The sequence below is a fragment of the Pezoporus wallicus genome, unplaced genomic scaffold, assembly GCF_028554395.1.
Source record: "Pezoporus wallicus isolate ANWC-B61680 ecotype Strahan unplaced genomic scaffold, APGP_CSIRO_Pwel_v1 contig_7461, whole genome shotgun sequence".
NCBI lineage: Eukaryota > Metazoa > Chordata > Aves > Psittaciformes > Psittacidae > Pezoporus > Pezoporus wallicus.
Window position 1 is genome coordinate 827,556 of NW_026637976.1, and position 13,657 is coordinate 841,212.

General features: G+C 54.2%; 1 protein-coding gene across 1 annotated transcript in view; it reads left to right on the plus strand.

The window, feature by feature from the left end:
- Nucleotides 1–6,657: 6,657 nt before the first annotated feature.
- CAPN5 (calpain 5) overlaps nt 6,658–13,657 on the plus strand; it is a 52,447-nt gene continuing 45,447 nt past the window's right edge. Inside the window, exon 1 of the mRNA XM_057408554.1 lies at nt 6,658–6,701. The gene's annotated coding sequence lies outside the window, so the exon portion shown is untranslated. The remainder of the gene's footprint in view (nt 6,702–13,657) is intronic.

Genomic DNA, 13,657 nt, shown 5'->3' on the forward strand with positions numbered 1-13,657 from the left:
TCCAGGAGCTGTCATCACCTTCCATTAGAACAGGTTGATCCAGCCTGGCCTTGAGCACTGCCAGGGATGGGGCAGCCACAGCTTCTCTGGGCACCCTGTGCCAGCGCCTCAGCACCCTCACAGGGAAGAGCTTCTGCCTAAGAGCTCAGCTCAGTCTCCCCTCTGGCAGGTTAAAGCCATTCCCCTTGGCCTGGCCCTACAGGCCCTTGTCCAAAGCCCCTCTCCAGCTTTCCTGCAGCCCCTTTAGGCACTGGAGCTGCTCCAAGGTCTCCCCTTCAGGAGCCTTCTCTTCTCCAGGTTGAACACCGCTCACAGCTGCATCCTCCCAGCTGCCCTTTAGCTGCTCTCTCCCCATTCTGCTCAGCCAGGCTGCAAACCCAGCTGGGGCTTAGCCAGGACTCTTGCCCCAACCTCACCTCCTTACGTGCAGGTAACACCAAGTGCTGCAGGGCTGGGCTGGCACGTTTCAGTTTAACGTTGCAGCACATCCCTAGGCCAGGCTTTGCAACACCATCAGCATCTTCCTCCAAAGTCACATTCATAAGCAGTGCTCACGCAGGAGATGGATGGATGTGGGGTAGGAAAGCCCTTAGAGTAAGCCCAAAGCTTGGTTTGTGGTACCCGAGTTACCTTCTATAGATGTAATGATGGACAACCTTCCCTCTGCTCATTTACCTTGCTGGTTCCAGGAGAAGGCCAATGTCTAACATCAATCTGGGACACCTCTCCCAGATCTCAGCTACATCAACTCCCTCCTCCGGTATAATCCCCTGTGTCATCTTCCCACTGCTCTTCAAGCCAGCTTCTTGCTGTTTGACTTTCATCTTGCTTCCTAGCCCATTGAAGAGCTGCCTGATTTGTGGCTGTGCAGCAGGAAGTGCTGATACAGGCATTTAAGTGGAGGATTTAATGCTGTGGATTTCCCAGCAGAGTTATCAGTTAGCAGGAGCTGTTTGCCAGCCGGATGCTGGGTGGAGCAGGTTTTAATCAGGGCTTATGGTTTCCACCTTGCATTATATGCAGAAACAGGGAGGAAAAATGGGCCTACCCATGATGAGATGGATCTTTGGATGCAAAGATCTCTCTTCTGGCCAGGCACTGCTGTTGTTAAAGACCTGGCTGCCATCATCATGCTGATCTCCTGTGGGAGGTCATGGAATAAGCTAAAAGGTGTGGATCTGTTGGCCCCCAGGGACTACATAAGTCTTCTGAGGAACGGCTGAGGGACCTGGGGGGTTCAGTGTGGAGAAAAGAAGGCTCAGGGGGGACCTGATGGCTGCCTACAAGTGCCTGAGAGGAGGATGGAGCCAGGAGGGGCTGGGCTCTGCTCCCAAGGAACAAGGGATGGGACAAGAGGAAACGGCCTCAAGCTGCACCAGGGCAGGTTTAGATGGAGCTGAGGAACAATTCCTGCCCCAGAGGGTGCTCAGGCATTGGAACAGGCTGCCCAGGGCAGGGCTGCAGTCACCAGCCCTGCAAGTGTTCACACCCCATGGAGACGAGGTCTCAGTGCCATGGGGCAGTGGTGGCCTTGGCAGTGCTGGGAAGGGTTGAACTGGATGAGCTTAAAGGGCTTTTCCAACCCAATTGATTCTATGATTCATACCTGCCCAGCTTCCTAACTGATTTTCCTACCTTAGCTGGTCCATGGTAGCAGAGAAAGAAAAGGGGGGAGATGCCTCTTAGGGAGCCTTTAAACTGTGAGGAAAATGGTATTACAAGGTGTAATAGCTGCGAGAAGATGCTGATGGAGTTCAAATGGAACTGAAATACAAGAAGGGATATGCGGCTACTGAGCTGTCTGCCAGGAGGGGTGCAAAAGCTCAGGCAAGGACCTGTCTGCTTGAGCAACCAGAGGATCTCAGGTGCCCTCTGAGACCTCCACCCCTGCTAAGAACCTCCCAGCTTTTGCGTGTAAGGAGCTTTGCTGAGTTCAGCCCCAAGATGGGCTTTACAAAGGGGAGCTCCCTGGCCTGAGCCTTGTGGGGCTCCATGGGCTTTCCATGAGCATCAAATGCTGCTTCAACTTCTCCATCATAGAATCATGGAATCAACCAGGTTGGAAAAGCCCTTTAAGCTCACCCAGTCCAACCATTCCCAGCACTGCCAAGGCCACCACTGCCCCATGGCACTGAGGCCTCGTCTCCACAGGGTGTGAACCCTTGCAGGGCCGGTGACTGCAGCCCTGCCCTGGGCAGCCTGTTCCAATGCCTGAGCACCCTCTGGGGCAGGAATTGTTCCTCAGCTCCATCTAAACCTGCCCTGGTGCAGCTTGAGGCCGTTTCCTCTTGTCCCATCCCTTGTTCCTTGGGAGCAGAGCCCAGCCCCTCCTGGCTCCATCCTCCTCTCAGGCACTTGTAGGCAGCCATCAGGTCCCCCCTGAGCCTTTTCTTCTCCACACTGAACCCCCCATGTCCCTCAGCCCTTCCCCATCATGGTCAAGAACTACAATTTGGCTTCTTATCCCAGAGCTGCTTCCTCCAAGGCAGGAGTTTCCATCGTTCCCCTTTCCATTACCAACTGCTGGTCCTTTGGTCATGATGGCCCCATAAATAAACCACCCAATTACTGCCTTTCCCCTCCCACCAGTGATTGACTTTGACCTTGACTGGCATTGCTTTATTTCACTGTCTCCACCAGCTATTTCTGACAGTGAGTAACTCAGCATCCTTGTGACCCCAGCCTTGCCTCTCTCCTGCCAACTGGCTCTGCGCTTCCAATGCACAGCCATAGACAAATAGTTATCTGCAGAGGGACCCAAATGACTCCCATTACTGGAGCATCTGAAGGCCTGCTTAAATAAATCAAGCGAGGAGGAGATTATGCTGCAATCATGTGGAGAGGGAAAGGGGAGAATACATTAGTGCTATTCCAGAGGCTGCAACCGGGGCGAACAACTTGAACTCGGGAAGATGAGGTTTAATTCCAATGTGGATGGATGATCACAGGGATGGTCGTTGGCTCGTTTCTTGGTATCTACAAAGAGGAGCAGAAGACTGTGACCTGATGGGATCAACAGTGCTCAGGTGCTGCAGTGGGGCCATTGGAGGTTGTTCCCTCCATCTCCCATGGTACGAAGATGAGGATATGGGCACCCGTTGCCCATCTGCACTTTTCTTTGCCATTTCCTCCCATTTCTCCCCCAAAACATGCCCTCGGAGGGGGAGACATGGCCTCATAGAGCAGGGGTGGGCAGTTCTTCACCTCCCATCACCCCTGGGCAGGCAGACCCTCACCCTGCACCACCCCAGCACCAAACCTCATCTTGGAGGTCCCCTGCTGAGCAACTACTCCCATAAGGGAGGAAAAACCTCACATCTGCTTTCAAACCCCAGAAGGAAATAGGAAATCCCATTCTGAGGAATCACCGGCTGCAGTCTTCCTCCTCTTCGCTTTTTGGCTTATTCCTGCTTATTTTTAGCGTCCAGATTTAAAGGAATCCTATTTCTTCCTTCCCCCCCCCTCCCTGCAACCCTTGTGTCACCCCCATCACCGCGGCCTCATTTGCACATGGAGGAGCAACACAGCATCATTATAAATCACATTTACATAATTCTCCTTCCCCTGCTGAGCCTCGAATCCAAAATGCAACCAAAGGCAATCAGGGAGATGCGGGCCTGCAACGGGAGCCGGCTCAGGCTCCACATCCCTTTGGGAATGGCTGGAGACCTGCTCGCTGCCTTCATTCATCACAGGAGCTTTTCCCTTATGTTTCCCAGCTTTTCCCTAATGCTTTCCTGTTATTTCATCTCAAGGGTGATGCCATTGTCTCTTCTTTTTAGGTTTTCCTTCCTCCTCTTTTTAATCACCCATTGGTGACAACCCCCCCCCTTGATCCCCACGTCCCCAGCAGCAAGATGCTCCCCATTAGCAGCTTTGGGCTCAAATAGGTGGAAACCACGACAGGAATGTTCCTGTTTCCCTCCAGTGCTGTTAGAGCAAGCCCGCAGCAGTGAGCAGGGCAGGAGGTGTCTGCACTGGTGGGAGCAGTGATGGATGATGATCTTCAGTAATTAACGCTAATAGAGTGAAGCACATCGCAAATCAAAACAGGCTCCATGCTCTCCCCGCCCTCCCAGGGAGCAGCAGCAGCAGCATCCATCCCTGCCCTGCCTGGTTGCTGATGTGAGGGCCATTGGTAATGATGTGGGGTCCTAGATACAGGGTCATACAATCATCATAGACTGGTTTGGGTTGGAAAGGACCTTAAGATCATCCAGTTCCAACCCCCCTGCCACGGGCAGGGACCCCTTCCACTAGAGCAGCTTGCTCCAAGCCCCTGTGTCCAACCTGGCCTTGAACACTGCCAGGGATGGGGCATTCACAACCTCCCTGGGCAACCCATTCCAGTGCCTCAGCACCCTCACAGTAATGAACTTCTTCCTTATATCCAATCTAAACTTCCCCTGTTTCAGTTTTAACCCATCACCCCTTGTCCTATCACTGCAGTCCCTAATGAAGAGTCCCTCCCCAGCATCCCTATGGGCTCCCTTCAGATACTGGAGATGCTCTGAGGTCTCCACGCAGCTTTTCTTCTCCAGGCTCAACAGCCCCAACTTTCTCAGCCTGGCTCCATAAGGGAGCTGCTCCAGCCCCTGATCATCCCCATAAAATACCAAGGAAACGCACAGAAGGGTTTGGATTTTAAGCAACCTGAGGAAAACCCTGGCCCTAGAGGAGCTGAATCATCCCCATGGGTGCTGCTGACCACGTCCAGCTGCAGGTGAGCCCTTGGTGGGTACAGGAGCTTGTGCCAGGCCAATGCTCCATCTCCTTTCTAACCTTATCACTGCATCACCCCAGATGTGGCAAGCAGATGTTCTTAAGCATCCCCTCTGTCACTGCCAGGGACCAGCTACTCCTTAGCCCTGCTTTTTGCTGTCTTAGAGTCCAACCACCATCATTTTGAACGTGGAAAGTTTATTCCCATCATTTACAATTACATCATTGCATTGTTTAATTGTTCTTCACTTGCCATCTCTTTTTGGCCTGATTCATGACGAACCCCACCCCGAACACTGGCATACAAGCTGGTGCATCACATCCATTACCCGCGTCATTACCACTGGCTCCTTCTTGCCCTGCGGGATGCACTTTTGGGTTGGTTTTGTTCATTTTTACCTCTTTGGGTGTGTATCTGTGGGCTGGGAGTGTGTTTGACTGGGGGATGTCCCTTTTGCACCCCAGTCCTGTATGCTTCTCCCCTGCACCCTCCATGGGTGATGAACTCATCCCCCCCAGCTGCCCAGTGGCCCTGGCATGCCCAGATCCCAGTTTGCCCTGTTCCCATCCCAGTGCAAGAGCCAGTGGGACCTTGTCCCGGTGCCCAGTACCAGGGTGCTGCTGGTCCCAGTGGCTGTTCCCAGTTCCTGGTACCCAACTGCTGGTGCCTGGGCAGCCCCCGTTCCCTGATCCCCATCTAGGTGCTGCCAGTCCCCCATTCCCACGATGGTGCCTGGACCCAGGTCCCGGTTCCCAGGGGGGTTCCCAGTTCTCCGGCGCTCACCGGTGCCGCTTCCAGTTCCCACCACCGGGAGGTGCCAGTCCCAGTTCCCAGGGTTGGGAATGCGGCTTCGCGGTGCCAGTTCCTGCTCCCGGGGCCGCTTCCCGGAGCCTGATCCCGGGGCCGGTCGCGGTTCCTATTCCCGGTGCTGGTTCCCATTCCCTGTCCCGGTTCCCACTCCCGGTGCCAGTTCCTGATTGGGGTCCCGGTTCTGGTTCCCATTCCTGCTTCTGGTTCCTATTCCCGGTGCCAGATCCCCACCGGGGGCCCGGTTCCCATTCCCACTCCCGGTTCCCATTCCCGGTTCCGATTCCCTCTACTGGTTCCTATTCCCGGAGCCGGATCCCGTTCCTGCGGTCGGGTCCCAGTGCCGGTGCCGGTCCTGGTTCCCATTCCCGGTTCCCATTCCCGGTTAACATTCCCATTCCCGGTTCGCATTCCCGGTTCCCATTCCCATTCCCGGTTCCCGTTCCCATTCCCGGTTCCCATTCTCATTCCCGGTTCCCATTCCCATTCCCGGTTCCCATTCCCGTTCCCATTCCCATTCCCATTCCCGTTCCCATTCCCGGTTCCCATTCCCATTCCCGTTCCCATTCCCGGTTCCCATTCCCGGTTCCCGTTCCCATTCCCATTCCCGTTCCCATTCCCATTCCCGGTTCTCATTCCCATTCCCATTCCCGGTTCTCATTCCCATTCCCGTTCCCACTCCCGGTTCCCATTCCCGGTTCCCGTTCCCATTCCCATTCCCGGTTCTCATTCCCATTCCCGTTCCCGTTCCCACTCCCGGTTCCCATTCCCCGTCCCCATCCCCGCTGCCGTTCCCGGCGCAGGCGCGGCTGCCGCTGCCCGCCCCGTCGGGGCGGTGCTTGCGGGAGCCGAAGCGCTGCGGGCAGCGGCTCGCCCGGAGCGGCGGCAGCGGGCAGGGGCTGCGGGCAGGTAAGAGCAGAGACCGGAAGGGACGGGGGGGGGCAGCGGCTCATCCCCGGCCCCCCATCACTGCCCCTTCCATGGGGAGCAGCTCCGTGCCCGGCCCGAGGGGTCCAGCCCCACGAGGGGGATGCTCGGGGCACCTGTGGGAGCGGGGCTGTTTGTGTGTGAGTTGTGGGGTGGGTGGGGGTGAACACCCCATAACCGGTCACCGGCATCCATCCGTGCGCTGCCTTGTGTGGGGCGTGTTCTGCCTGCAGCGGGCGCTGGGGTGAGTTGGAGGCGATGCTGGAATTGGGGGTGCGTGGGGCTGCTGCATGTGGAAGTTGCGTCCCGGGTGGTTGAAGCCCCATCGCTGTTTCCCAGTCTGGCCGGTTCCTGGTGGTGGAGCCAAGCTGGATGGGAACTTGGAGCAGCGAGGCCTCAGTGCTGGCTGGAAAGTGGGATTTCTGCACCCGGAAAGAAGCCTGAGGTTTCAGTGTTATTCCTTAATCCATGGTTTTGGGACAAACCCAAAGGGCTTTTCGAAAGTCCCATGGAAAGTTAAGGCAAGAGAGAGCTCCTGCTCCTGGGGATGCTGCTGGGGCTCAGGGCTGATGGCTTTAATGGTTTCCAAGTGGATAAACGGACCTGGATTTCCCATATCCCGGGGGTGGAAGGCACCGTCCCCTTTCCTCCTACCCTGAGAAATGTCATTTTGGACCTGAGAAACCAACCTGGTGCTTCCCAATGGATGGCGTCCCGTTGGAAGCGGCTCCATCCCTCCCCTCCCACTCGGGTAGGTGCTGGGTGAGCGCAGGCTGCTCGCCTGGCTCTGCAGATCCACCTGCGTGTGATGCTTGGGTTTGATAGCAGGTATTTATTGCCAGTTCCCATCGTGTTCCTGCCTGGATGCTGCGTTCGCTCCAGGCTTGGTGGGAAGAGGGGGCAGAGAAATGGGGATGAAAGGAGGGGAGAGCATGGAGGATGCTGTTATAAACCCTCGGCTGCTTTTCTCGCTGCAGACTTTCCCCTCCTGTCATCTCCATCCACTCTCACATCCCACAGGGCTCACACACAGGGTCCCTGCGGGCGCATCTCCCACCCCACATTGTACATGGGTGGGGGGCAGGCCAAGGCAGATGCAGAGAGCCTGGCTGGGTCACTGCTCGGGGTAGCAGTGAGTTAACTTGGGGGGGGGGGGGTTAGTGTGGAACAGAGAAGGCTCAGGAGGGACCTGATTGCTCCCTACAAGTGCCTGAGAGGAGGATGGAGCCAGGAGGGGCTGGGCTCTGCTCCCAAGGAACAAGGGATGGGACAAGAGGAACCGGCCTCAAGCTGCACCAGGGCAGGTTTAGATGGAGCTGAGGAACAATTCCTGCCCCAGAGGGTGCTCAGGCATTGGAACAGGCTGCCCAGGGCAGGGCTGCAGTCACCGTCCCTGCAAGTGTTCACACCCCATGGAGACGAGGCCTCAGTGCCATGGGTTAGTGGTGGCCTTGGCAGTGCTGGGAATGGTTGGACTGGATGAGCTTAAAGGGCTTTTCCAACCTGGTTGATTCTGTGATTCCATGAATTGAGGAGGGACGAGCTTATGGATGCAGGTGGAGCGGGTGTTACGTGTTGGGAGCATCCTTGGGGCTGCAAGAACCAGGGAGGATGAGAAGCAGCAAAGTCAGGCATGGATGGAGGAGCAGCGCCTTACTTGAGCACCCTTGCCTCGTGGCTGTAGCAAGACGTTGCACCAAGCAGATCTGCCCTGCTGCAATCCATTTCCCTCCTGCCCTTCCTGAGTCCATCGGGTGCCTCCTATTTATTTGAGTCATTCTCTGATGTGAACCTCCTGGGGCTCAGCTTCAGCCCTTGAGCCGGTCCACAGGGTTATAGCACCCAAGGAGGGCTCATGGGGGCTCTTTTAATGACCCTGAGACACCCTTTGGGGATGGTTGTGAGGTCTGAATTCCCCCTGCAGTGGGTATCCGTGTACGGATGCTGCTGTGTGCATGGGCACTGCCTTGCTCGGCGCCTGGTGCTTGCCAGGAGCCATGTGCCAGAAGTGGTTGGGAAAAGCTTTCTCCTTGGCAGCAGAGCTGAGGATCAAGGCATTAGCGGAAGGAAAAGCAGGTTTTGAGGAAGGCAGCAGGGCTTGGCTGTGGCAGGAGCCGAAATCCCCTTTGTCATCCCTTAGGGACACCCCGTGTGCCACACAGGAGCAGTAATCCTCTGTGCAAAGCAATGACACATAGTGAAGGGGCAAAGCGACACGATCAAAGTGGGAGGGTTGTGGGAGGGTGAAGTCCAGCCCTGTTTTCTGCCACCAGCCCCACATCATTGCCCGTTGTAGTAAGAAATGGCTTAGGTGGGGCTTTGACCTGGCCCTGAGCACAGCGAAATCCCTGCTCTTGTCTGTTCAAGGGAGCTCTTTTAGCTGGTGATGGATGCCCATAGAATCAACCAGGTTGGAAAAGACCTTTAACATCATCAAGGTCTTCAACGTCATCACCCTTTAACATCCAACCTTTACCCCTGCCAAGGCCACCACTAAACCATGTCCACACGGAGAGCATCCGTATTAAAACCATGGAGAGCATCCTCAGGCTCCCGGGGTGGAGGGAGGTGGAAAACCAGGGCTGTTACCAAAGGGGTCTGTGCTGGAGCAACCTGTAGGCAAAGGGCTTCAGGTCTCCTGGACTTGATGGGGCTTCATACCCTAAGTGCACGTGGGAGTGCACCAATGGAGCAGACTTCTGTTGGAGGGCTAAGGGAGGTGGCAAAGGGCACTGCTGGACAGATTAACCCCATGCAGAGCAGCTTAAAGCCTCTGAGGGAAGATCTGAGCCCATTCTCATGCCAAGATTCACCTGCAAAACCAAGCTGAGAGGCACCATCTGCATGGGGTGGATGAGAGGCTCTGCTCTGGAATGGGCTGGCCCTGTGGATGAGATGCAAGGTGGAGAGATGCCCTCTAGGACTTACCTCGGGCCCTAGAGTGGGGCTTTGTGCTCTGTTTGGAGGCTGGATCCTGTTGGGCTGGGTTTGGTCCTGTGGAAAGGCGGAAAGGAACCAGGCAAAGGGTGTTTGTGGGATGAGGGTATGGAAGAGTTAATGTAGAAGGACCAGGCTCTGAGATCTGGTGCTTGAGACGGATTAACTCAGCCTGGAGCAGGTGCAGGAAACAGGGCTCTGAGGCTGATCAGAGGGATGGAGAGCTATTATGGGAGGCTATAAAAGCCCAGCGAAACAAAGGCAGAGAGGGGATGTGCTCGCTGCCTATAAATACATCCAAGGGGTGAGCACCAGGGAGGCAGAATTGCTATTTAAAGTGGAGGACAGTGTTGGTGTGGGGACAAACGGGTGTGAATTAATTCAGTTTCAGAGGCTTAGCTGGAGACTGCAATTGCATCCCATCGGAGGAAGGGAGGAGATGGGGAACTAGGGCACAGCACCTCTCATCTAAGGTGATATAAAGAGGATTTGGGGCTTGTTGGTGCAGGAGGTTGGGATTCTCTGCTCCGAACGGCCTGAACTGGTATCTCCTTTGGGAAGGGCTGTGTTAGCCAAGCAGGTCTCAGCATCCTCCTAATGCAGGGCATGGCTTGAAGCAGATGAAGCCTGGCCACGTCACCAAGATGATTTTTTGTCTTTGATTATGCCTTAACCCCCCCCATACAAATAAATAATCCATCTCTCCCCTCCCTGCTCGCTGCACAGATTAGTAACAAAGCATTGATGCTGTAAGAAGGCTTTGGATGTGATCCCAAGGGGAGATTTAGGCAGCGTTTGTGCTGGGGTATGATGATGCTAAGAACGGGCGCATCCTCTAAATCCACTCGCGCTTGTGCATTCATTACCTCCTGCTCGGTGCAGCATCTTGCTACAGGCACATCTGTCCTGGTGCAATCTATTCCCCTCCTGCCCTTCCCAGGAACATCAGCTGCCTCCTTCTTAGGTAACTCCTCAACGTGAATTGCCTGGGCTCAGCTCCAGCCCGTGAGCTGCTCCACTGGGTTGTAAAACCCAAGGATGCTCTTTGAGAGACCCTCAGGGATCCTTAGGAGCTGGTTGTGAGGTCTAAATCCCACCCTGCAGAGGTGCCAAGTCCCTTCTCCTAACACTGCATCCAAGCAGGGCAGCAGCAGGTTAATAGGTGGAGAATGAGAAGGATGGGGCTGAGTCTTAAAGGCTGGGATTGGGAGCAATCCCTCCTCATCCTCACTGGTCTCCAGAGATACCTACAGATATCCAAAACCTCTTCCATACCTACAGGAGGGTTTCAGCCCATACAGAGGCACCCATCACCCTCTGCTCATCCCCTGGTGTCGTGGGGCACACTCGGGTACCATTTACTTGCTGCTATCTTCATGCCTTTGCCTCCACCTCCTCTTCTGAGCTGCTTGTAGAGCACAAAGGCTCAATGATGGGCTTGCATTGACCCGCTTTGGGCCAGGCTGTGCTCCTCCATCCCCTGGCCCTGCGGGCACCATTGTGGATGGGGAATGAGGTGCAGTGATTGCTCTGGCTCTGCTCCCTTCCAGCTGATTACCCAGGGAGAAAGGGCCAGGCGCTGGGCACTGCAGAGAATGGACCCATTGGCTTCATGGGGGAAGCAGTGGAGCATCTGTATGGCTGCAGCATTAACCCTTCCCCTGCTCTTAGCTCTTCCCTTTGCACCATGGATGCAAATCCATAGGGTTTTCCTGTTAAAGAAGCTTATGCTGTAAGAGACACCCCCGTTTTGGTGCCTAAATATAGGGGTAACTTCTTGAGGTCATGGTGTATAGAGGAATGATTGCCGTTGGGTTTTCCCTTCCTGGGACCAGGGAAGCTTCCACAGCTTTTGCCTTTCTGCATGATGCATTCGTTTCCAGCCCATATTGCAGATCCTCCTGCTTTGGGGATCCTCCTGTGCTGGAGACGTGACAGATGATACCCCTGCAAAGCCGTGCTGGGAGCTTGCAGCATGTAGGTCAGAGAACCAGCTCCTTTGGGCCTGATCCAGCTCTTCAGAGGGGGCTGGATTGAGTTCCTCATCCTCTACCTGCTCCTGCATCCCACAGTCAGCTTTCACATCCCGGTTCAATAACACTTTGATGCATTTTACCTTAAAATACTTTTCTGGCACTGAAAAGTGCTCCTTGTCCCCTGGTTTGCCCTTGTGCAAAAAGAACCAGTTTTAGTCTTCCCACCATCCAGCCAAGCATCATCTCTGCTCTCTCATGTCCTGTGGCTTCAATCAGACATGAATGTAGGTTAAGGGGAGAGGGGACTGTAAAGCATCCAGCCACTTTAACTCTGCCCCACATTAGGAGGCTGAACCTTAATGGGGTGTGAAATGGTACATGGGATGTGAAATGGTACATGGCTCTGAAATGGTACATGGATGTGAAATGGTACATGGGATGTGAAATGGTACATGGAATGTGAAATGGTACATAGATTTTAAATGGTACATGGGATGTGGAATGGTACATGGGATGTGAAATGGTACATGGGATGTGAAATGGTACATGGGTCTGAAATGGTGCATGGGATATGGAATGGTACATGGGTCTGAAATGGTGCATGGGTCTGAAATGGTACATAGATGTTAAATGGCACATGGGTCTGAAATGGTACATGGGATGTGAAATGGTACATGGATGTGAAATGGTACATGGCTGTGAAATGGTACAGGGATGTGAAATGGTACATGGGATGTGAAATGGTACATGGGATGTGAAATGGTACATGGGTCTGAAATGGTGCATGGGTCTGAAATGGTACATAGATGTTAAATGGCACACGGGTCTGAAATGGTACATGGGATGTGAAATGGTACATGGATGTGAAATGGTGCAAGGGATGTGAAATGGTACATGGGTCTGAAATGGTACATGGCTCTGAAATGGTACATGGGATGTGAAATGGTACATGGCTCTGAAATGGTACATGGCTCTGAAATGGTACATGGGATGTGAAATGGTACATGGGATGTGAAATGGTACATAGATGTGGAATGGTACATGGGATGTGGAATGGTACATGGGATGTGGAATGGTACATGGGATGTGAAATGGTACATGGCTCTGAAATGGTACATAGATGTTAAATGGTACATGGGATGTGGAATGGTACATGGGATGTGAAATGGTACATGGCTCTGAAATGGTACATAGATGTTAAATGGTACATGGGCAAGGGCTGCTTCTCCCCAGCATGCAGGCACCTCCTTCACAAACTGACTTCTCCTTAGCCAAGTGCCTCCTTGGCTGGCTGCAGCTCATCCTCAGCCGAGGGAGGCTGCAGCCCTGGTTTGTTCCTTCAAGGTTTATCCTGTAATCCGGCCATAACTAATCCAACAGGACTGTGGCAGCACAGCGCAGGGCTATGCTTTTGCCAGCAGGGAAGGGGACATGTAATAATGCTTTCTGTGGAGTTACAACATGACAGGCAGAAGGTCTCTGTGGTCAAGGGGTGAAAAGGGCAAAGGCTCCAGCTCTGCTCCTAGAATTACAGAATCATCACAGAATGGTTTGGGTTGGAAGGGACCTTAAAGCTCATCCAGTTCCAACCCCCTGCATTGAGCAGGGACATCCTCAACTAGACCAGGTTGCCCAGAACCACATCCAGCCTGGCCTGGAATGTCTCCAGGGATGGGGCATCCATCACCTCTCTGTGCCAGGGTTTTACCACCGTCATTGTGAACAATTCCCTCCTCTCATCCAGCCTGAATCTCCCTCTTTTAGTTTAAAACCATCATCCCTCGTCCTGTCACAACAGGCCCTGCTCCCCATCTTTCTTATGGGTCCCTTTTAAGTACTGAAAGGCTGCTCTAAGGCCTCCAGGCTGAACAACCCCAACTCAGCCTGTCTCCATAGGAGAGGTGTCCCATTCCTCTGATCATATCTGTGGCCCTCCTCTGGACCCTTTCCAACAGGTCCCCAGACAGGCCCTGCTGCCTGGCCTTCCCTTAAACCAAGGTGCTCCCCCCACACTATGTTTTTGTTGTTGCTGCTTTATCTTGTTCTATCTCGAGCTCGTTCATACATTGAATTCCCTGGATGGGCAGCCACATCCCTGCCTTGCATCGAGCATCCTTCTGTTCCAGCTTCCATTCCATTTCCACTTGTTGGAGGCTCTCTGTCCCTCCTTGGTGCAGGATGCAGGTGGCTCTGCTTGCCTCCATCCCTCCCCAGCCCATCAGGAGCTGCTCCACCATTTCCCCATTCCCCATGTAGAGAAGAAGGAAGCACTCCCTGTTTGTTGCTC